Genomic DNA, 7960 nt, shown 5'->3' with positions numbered 1-7960 from the left:
AGCTGGAGGCTTCACCGGAGAGCCCCAGCCGGGGCCGCGGGGCCTTTCTCAGCGCCGGCCTGGCCTGGTGCGGCTGCTCCGTCGCTCTTCTTACCCCTCGAGCTGGCGAGCTGCGAGCGCAACCCGAACCGGGCCGTCGGCAGGGCGGTGCGCGCAGGACCGCCCCGCCCGCGGCTGCCGCTGCCCGGTTCAGGTGCACGCCGGTGCCGTTCTGCAGACGAGCGGTTTCGATGGCGTATCGGTGGCCCGGCAGGACCCGAAGCGGGGCTGGCGGCTGCCTCTGTGCCGCGGTGGTGGCAGGTTCCCTCCAGGCTGGTCGGTGGCGCGGCAGCCGCGGGGCCCTCGGAAGGCGCAGAGCAGCGCGGGAGCGGCCTCCTCCTCCTTGCCCAGCCCACGGCCCTCATCTTTCCCGGCGACGGGGTGGCCGCCCGGGGCCTTGTGCGGGAGCAGCGCCTGGGGAGTGCAGTGGGGGTCTTACAGGTGGGACTTGGGGGGGCCTAGTCAGGCTGGCCGGGGCCCTGCGATGGATGTAAAGGGTTTCTGTCGGAGCAGCACTTTGTTACTGCTCTGCTCCTGTAACTCGGTGAACTTTACTAGTAAGGTTCAAAACAAATGCTTCCAGGGAACTTTTAACGCAGACCTGGATTTACATTGTCTTATGTTCCTCTTACGGTACCCTGGAGCACCTGTTCTCCTTTATTGCCCAATACTTGGTCGGCGTCGCAGTAAATAGTCATAGTTTTTCATGAACTCTGAATTTTGTGGTTTATTTTTTTCTAGGTTTAAGAATCTACAAGTGACCCTGAAGTTAAGTTGTATACTGGTTCCCCCCAACTTGCCTCTGATATTTAGGGTGGGGTAGGTACTAAAATACCTGAGAAGACAGATAATTTTTGGTCCACTGAAAAACTATGCAAGTTGGAAAAGGTGGGGTTTTGATATGCACGTAGTTCTCGATAGCTGTTTCTATTGTATGCTTTGCAATGTAACCTGCTTGCTTTTGGAAACTTTTGCTGTTGTCTCTGGAGAGACTGATGCCATGATTCCCTTATAGGCAGGGATTCCCTTATAGGCAGGGATTCTATGGCGAGTAGAAAGCCGGAAGCTGAGCAAAAGCCTCAAAACTACCTATTTATGAAAATATTTTGAATTATGTCAGTAATGTGTGGATGTCTTCTGTGAGAAAAGAAGGTCCAGATGTTGATGTCTGGCATTTTGAGTTTTAACCACTTTGGTGTAGGTAGTTATGGCAGCTAGTTTTCTGGCTCAGTCCATATAGCTTTCTCCTGATGCACAATGCTATCCTCAGTCTTGTTCTGCTGTGATTTGTAATAAGACTCCAGAATAGAATATCATCAGCCTGTTTTGTCTTCTGAAGATTTCTTTATTACAACTGGAGTAAAGAAGGGTGTGTTTCGCTTGTTTGTTTCTACAGCTTTGTCAGGATGATGCAAGTGCATTGGTCAAGTTCCTGACGTGAGTTACTGGAATTGGGTACCACCTTTTTTTCCCTGTTTATTTGATGGAGTTATGAACAGAAACTGGGAGGCTGGAGACTGTGAGAAAATTTTGGTTTATGCAGCAGTGCCCAAACTGAGACACCAGATGTGAAATTCACTGAAAGAAAGGGGTACAGAGTTGCCTGATATGGACTTTGCAGCAGAGAAGCAGAAGTGGTGACTTCATGTGTGCAAGTTGAGATGGGAAGGAGAGAGGAGCTGGTCAAAAAGAGAGCCATGAAAAACTGAGAGTACTAAAAGTGTAGAGGTAGAGTAGGAGCCTTTAGACATACGGTAGGAGATTGGGCCAGGCATAATGGTATTCCACAGTGTGTTTCTCAGAGGAGCAAAGGGGCCCTGAAGCAGAAGGAAAATCAGGGCTGTTCAGGAAGGTGCTGTAAGAAGGTCCCAGGCTTGTTCCAGTTTCTGTCCCTTGCCTAGAGAATTCCCAGCAGAAAAGAGTTCAGCCTACAGACATGGGGGTTGCAGGTGCATCAAAGGCAGCAGCAGTAGAAATGGATCCCTTGGAAGTGAAGAGGGCTATGATACTGGTTGCTAAGAACAGGTTTGGCTGAATAGAGAGAATGTAAAATTAATTTATGCTTAGAAACAAAGCAAAGTGTTGATATAGAGAGTAGAACAACTTTTATGAGGACCACAATGGTTTGCAAGTGTTTGGAAGATTTGTTCAAAGTTTGAAGATACATAATGGCTTGAGATTGTGCTTGAGAAATCAGGGTTGCATGCAGTGTGTGAAGTTTGGATGCGTGTCTTAGGACAGTGAAGGATGCCTCTCTTGGTCTGGAGTTTGGTAGAAGATAACAGGAAGGATTGCCACTATGACATGATAATTCGAGATCTGTCAGTTTTGTGGTAATGTGAGGGGTGAGGTTTTTGGTGGGACAAAGTGGATTCAAAGTCTGTAAGGGTGGTAGAGAAGCTGTAACTGTGGTATTTTGGAGTTGGAGGGCAGGAAGGTGTGATGGTTTCCAGGCTGATCACTGTTGGTGCTGTGAGGTACTGGACAGATAATGGAATAAAATGTTTTACTTGCCTTCCATTTGCAATGTTGGTCTTTTCCAGCAGAATGGTGAAGATTAATCTAGTCACACAACTTCTAATGGGAAAAAAGTTCAACTATTCATTGGAGTATTGTGCTTATGATGCACACACTATCCAAACTGAAGTTTGGACTGCTTTGCTCTACTGTAGGCTGCAAGTTTGTTTCTTAAGTACTACTCTAAAGATGCTTCTGCTGCTGTGACCATAAGTTCATTCAAAAGTGATTATGGTGAAAGGAGACCTTAGCATGCAGCAAATTAGATCTCTGTTGTCCAAAGTCTGTTGAGTGAGATGTTTTGTGTTGTCTGGGGGCTTTTAAACGATCACATGTCAGTATATAGTTCCATTAACACTAAAACTGTGCATGCCAAGCCTCCAGTGGCCATTGCTGTTGATTGAAAGTACAGCTTGAAAACGTGTCTGCCAAGTGAAAGGCAAATATCAAAAATTACTTTAGCCTTGATCTTGAAGAGCCAAGCGGGTGACAGGGAATTCTAAAATTCTTTTCAGTGTTATGAGACTTTTCCTGTTTCTTCTTACAAACTGCCAGGAAGTTTGTGAAGGAAGGAATTAAGACTTTAGAAGATGAGCGTGTCATACACTGCAATGACTGGGTCCTCAATTCAAACTCCAAATAGTGTTTCTTTTGTCAAGCTGTCAAGCCTCACAGTGATACTGTGCTAGCAGGTATGCTGAGGTTTTGACGAATTAAAAATCTAAAGTTAGTGCAGAGAGTAAGTGCTTTATATACGTTTTCACAATAAGATGTTTCCAGAGCAACATAGATTCTGTAATAGAGGTAAAAGGTCTGTTAAAGTCTTATGGCTTTATTAGATGATTCTGTATGTGTTCTGACTTGTGCCATAATGTGTTGACCAGGCTCTGCTTAAAATACCTTCTTTTGTGTTTGACTTTGAAGTTGCTGTTTTGTAATGTGTTTTTTACTTGGATCATCTTTGTAGTATGGGAAACTCACTGTCCAAATTTTGGTCCTCGGGTAACATGATTATTTTCTTTTTTTCTTTTTTTTTTTCCTTCTTGTAACTCTAAGGAATAATGAGCACAGGCTGACTCATCGTCAGCAAACAGGGCTGAAGTAAGCTTTCTTGGGTGCCAGTGCTTAGCTTTTCTAATGACTCCTGTAGACAGCAGCATGTTATCTGAGGTTGCAGAGGCCAAGGTAGGTCTCATTCTTTTTGTGTGATCTATGGGTTTTTTTCAGCAACACAGGTTTTGTGTCGTTGGATTCAGAATTCAGTAGGCTTTATCTCTACCTTGAAGGGATTTCTGAATGACTTCTTGGATGGCTCATGGAGGATTGCTTTAACAAGATTGCATTGTGTTCCTTGATGATCCATTTCTGAAATGGCCTGCACTCTGACCAAAACACTACAGAGGTGCCCCAAGGTGTTTTTCTTATGTGCTGCATGCAAGATAAGGCCTTTGCAATATCTAAACTTAAGAATGTTATTCAGTGTGTGTGCCTCTCCCTCAGTACTTACTAGTATGAATGCTGCTTACCGAGTGGTTATTCCCCTGTGCTGGTCTTGGAAAAATTATAGGTGTGTTTGCAAGAAACTGCAAATGAACTACTAAATCCTGATATATCTGACCTGGTTCTGTGTGGGGCCAACTCTTTAGGGCTTCTGCATTAATTGTAAAATCACAGAATGTGTGACCAGAGCAAACTCTACTATTGAGTGAGAAATGTTACACAGTGATTGTCTTCTCACCGCTCATCTCTGAGCCCTGTATCTGGTATGCATCTTCACCTTCGTGTGTGTATGAGCATTTAAAGGAAAACTTTTCATTGTGGAAATATGACATAATGCAGGCGATCCAGCCAGGTTTCCTGCATGTTGTTAGTGCATGCCTTGCCCATGGGTCTGGTCCTGGCATTGTGTTCAGATCTTGTTTCACAGTCGCCGGAAAGCGCTGAACTGTAAGAATGATTTCAGTGCAATATGTTTTTCTTTTTGTCCCCAGTTCCAGTACACTCCCTGAAAAAAAAAGTGGTTTCTTGTCTCATATCCAGAACCCTTACAACAGTTTTGGCTGATATTTCATGCTGATGTTTTGAAGATTTTTGAGAAAAGAATCATGAGGGAAGAAATGCTGAAAATGCACATTAGAAGGTTTTCGTTGAGGGTATGAGGCAGTGAGGGCAAATGAATGGCTGACGTATTGAATAACTAATCTTCCCTCTTTCTATGGGAAATTGTACTGGTAGAGTTAAAGAAACTGGACCCAAACTGTATTACTACAGTTTGTGGCAGTTTTGGACGAGATTGGTGTTCCTGTGGCATTTTCGTGTTATTTTGGGCCAATAAGATGTAGAATTTATTGGTATGCATATGACTTGGAAATTGCTATTCTGACTGTTTTAATATGTGTTGTTCTTCTGAAGAGACGGTTTATGTCAAATCCCTGCTGCCTGTTTTGCAATTAACTGGGCTGGTTGGTTTGGCAAGAAAGCTCCCACAAACTTCATCGCTTCCACCTCCCCACACCACCACCACCCCAAATAGTGTATTGCAAAGTATAAATTGTTCTCTTTGTTTTACCTTTACAGCATTCATTGCTACACAGTACAGCAGGAAGTTCTCAGGTACTTTCTGAGATGGAGGGTGATGCCAAGTCATCTGTGATGGAAGAGCAGTGTTCTCTTACTTAAAGATCAGTTTTTCCACAGGTGTCCTGGATAGTCACTGAGTGTTTTCTACTGGAAAAACACATTTATAAAACAGGTTAGATGAATGTCTGTCGGTGTTAGTATAGTTTCTGTTAGTGACGAGTACTAGAGTTTAGACAGAAGGCTTAGCTTTAACTGGTCTTGTTAAAGCAGACAGCAGAGTTTGCCCTGAGGTATTTTCTTTGCTGCTTAATTTCCTAGGCACAGAGTCAGGCCAGGGGATAAGGATTATCTCCCAACTAGTCCAAATTTCACCTCAGAATGTACAAACAGGTATGTGTCTTTGCATTACTGTGAAGTACTTCTACGCCTTACTACCAGAATGGTGCATATTTTGAAATTCAGCAGAAGATATGCAATCTCAGACATGTATTGCAGCTTCTTCCATGTCTCTCTCTTACTGTAATAGTGACCTGTTCTCTTTGACCAACATGTTTTAAGGAGTTACAACCACTTCTTATGTCTACGTATTTTATGTTATGATGTCATTGCAGAAATACTTAGTTGCTTACTCTTATCCTTCCCTCCTTTTACTTTTCTCCTCATCCCCCTCCAATAATTTGTTTTACTCTAACAAGCTTTAAGTGTAAGAACTGGCTGAATAAAGCAGTGACTAAAGAGAAACTCAGTATCTCTTTATGCAGTTGTAACCCTTTGGAGGAGAAACAAATATCCTACTGTGGTTTGTAACATTTCTGGGATACCTCTGGAAAATATTCGTGACATTTTGAACATTTTGTGATTTTATTTTATTTTTTTTTATAGAGTCATGATTTTGAAAGCTCAACACTCAACTAAGAAACAAGTTTTGCTATTTCTAATGAAAGTTATCTGATGACATAGATATCAGTGGAACATTTTATTATGTCTTCACAGTTAAAATTTTGTTAGCTTTTTCTAAATATTGATGCAGCATATTTTTGTGTTCAGATTTCATGTAGCAGCAGTGATGTACAGTGCTAATGCAAGTCATTCCTGAACAAGTAAGATACTCATGATTTGTAGATTACTTTTTTTTTTAAATTGTGTTATCACCTTTCCTAGCCAAAGCTATTGCATCAAGCTGTAGAACAACTAGGAAAAAATCTATTTTGTCACAGATATGCTGTCCAAAGGTGAAAACAAGTTCATGGTAAGGGGTTTTTTTGGAGGTGAGGGATATAGGGGAGGTTATATCTCACGACAGAAGTTTGGATGTATTTATAAGGTATGTTGTTTATAGGTTCTGGCAGTTGCTGCCTAGTGAATCTCTTTTAAGGATTTCAGTATTAGAAAATCTACAGATACTTTTGTAGTTATTTTTCTATGTTTTGTAGTTGAAACCCCCCGAAATCATGTTGACCATGTCTCTGTTTTGCGTAATGTTTCTCCATGAGCTTGGCACTACCTCATCATTTCTTAAGCCACATCATTGCCCTCTCATTCCTGTGTCCTAACCATCTTGAACTTGATTACTGATTTCAGTTGCATCTTTACTGTGTTTTGGCTAACATACCATTCACTTTTGTCTCCTGTTCTGTAGATGTCGTTGCAGAGCAGAGTTAGAAGATATGCTGGTAGGCCGGTGATATAATACAGAATGTGGGAGGTGCCTAGTGAGAGTAGTGGATTATAGGAGGTGATGACATTACGTTTTGTTAGGTCCTTTACTTACAGCACAACTGCTGTTTGTTTTTTTAAACATGGACTGTGTTGTCTCGGGTTGGTTCTGGTTGTGACTTTTAACAGATCTGGACAAGGGATGTATGCAAGGTGGATTCTTAAGAGTTTTGGACTCCAATTTCATTTGTTAGCTCAAAGCTAGCAGTTGGAGAAGAACTCAAGTGGCCATGGTGTGACCATGAGCACCATGTTCAAAACTGTCTTGAACGTGTAGAAGACTAGAGTCTAACTTAAGGGACTATGACCATCCTGGTAAAAATCACTTGCTAGAAAAGCCTACGTGTAATGCATCCAGATCTAAAATCATGGCTTAGCTGGGCAACCTGAAAAGTAATGCCTTAGGTTGTGATTTATTCATGTGGTGTGTGTGTATCTTAGTTGGCATTCACAGTTCTGCAAGCTTGTTATAATTTGACTATTTTCTTTGTGTAACCCTCTCTGCTTTAAGAAATTGTTCTGGAATAGTCCTTATCTTCAAAGTAAAAGGTAAGAAAGGAATGTTGCAAGAAATGGAAATGTGATTGCAGCTGAGAATCTGAGAGGAGCGTGTCTTTGTATGGAGACAGGTGGCAAAACTTTCAAAGGATGGGCAATCTTGAGCTTTCAAAATAAAGTTAAGAATAGAAGGGGAAGTGTGAAGCTGGAGGATACATTTATGAGACTGTGTACTGTCTAAATATGTCTAATCGTTATGGTTCATTTCCCCCCCATTTGCTGCATTATCATTTTAGGTGATGACAGACTAGACATAAAACAACAAAGCTGAAAAATTAATTGTGTAGAGATTACAAAACATTTTGATAGGAAAAGTGGCAGAAAGAGGTTTGCTTTCTTGCATCTATCAGCACGAGCTTCACCTGCATTTTTCTTAGGCTGCTGTGATTTGCTCACACTGTTGCATAGTGAGCAGCCTGGTAACAATTAGGGCCAAGGAATGGAAAGTAGGAAGTCCTGTGGTCCTTCCTGCTTTAATATCACTTTAGGTGTACACTAAGGTGAACAACAGTACTCATAGTAGTATAAAACAGTGTTTCACAGTACTGTA

At 42.1% G+C, this 7960-nt stretch overlaps 1 long non-coding RNA gene across 11 annotated transcripts in view; it reads left to right on the top strand.

The window, feature by feature from the left end:
• The window catches only part of LOC128153984 (uncharacterized), a 36778-nt gene continuing 28818 nt past the window's right edge, over positions 1-7960 (top strand). For 7 of the 11 annotated variants that reach the window (XR_008239198.1, XR_008239194.1, XR_008239191.1 and 4 more), the window contains exons 1-4: positions 1-927; positions 1436-3152; positions 3613-3958; positions 5455-6385. This is a non-coding gene — a long non-coding RNA (uncharacterized LOC128153984). The remainder of the gene's footprint in view (positions 928-1435; positions 3153-3612; positions 3959-5454; positions 6386-7960) is intronic. The other 4 variants (XR_008239199.1, XR_008239190.1, XR_008239192.1 and 1 more) reach the window with 4 other exon arrangements.

This window comes from Harpia harpyja, chromosome 18 (genome assembly GCF_026419915.1).
Source record: "Harpia harpyja isolate bHarHar1 chromosome 18, bHarHar1 primary haplotype, whole genome shotgun sequence".
Taxonomy (NCBI): domain Eukaryota; kingdom Metazoa; phylum Chordata; class Aves; order Accipitriformes; family Accipitridae; genus Harpia; species Harpia harpyja.
Note: the sequence above shows the minus strand (reverse complement) of the source record. Positions and strands in the feature narration are given on the sequence as shown.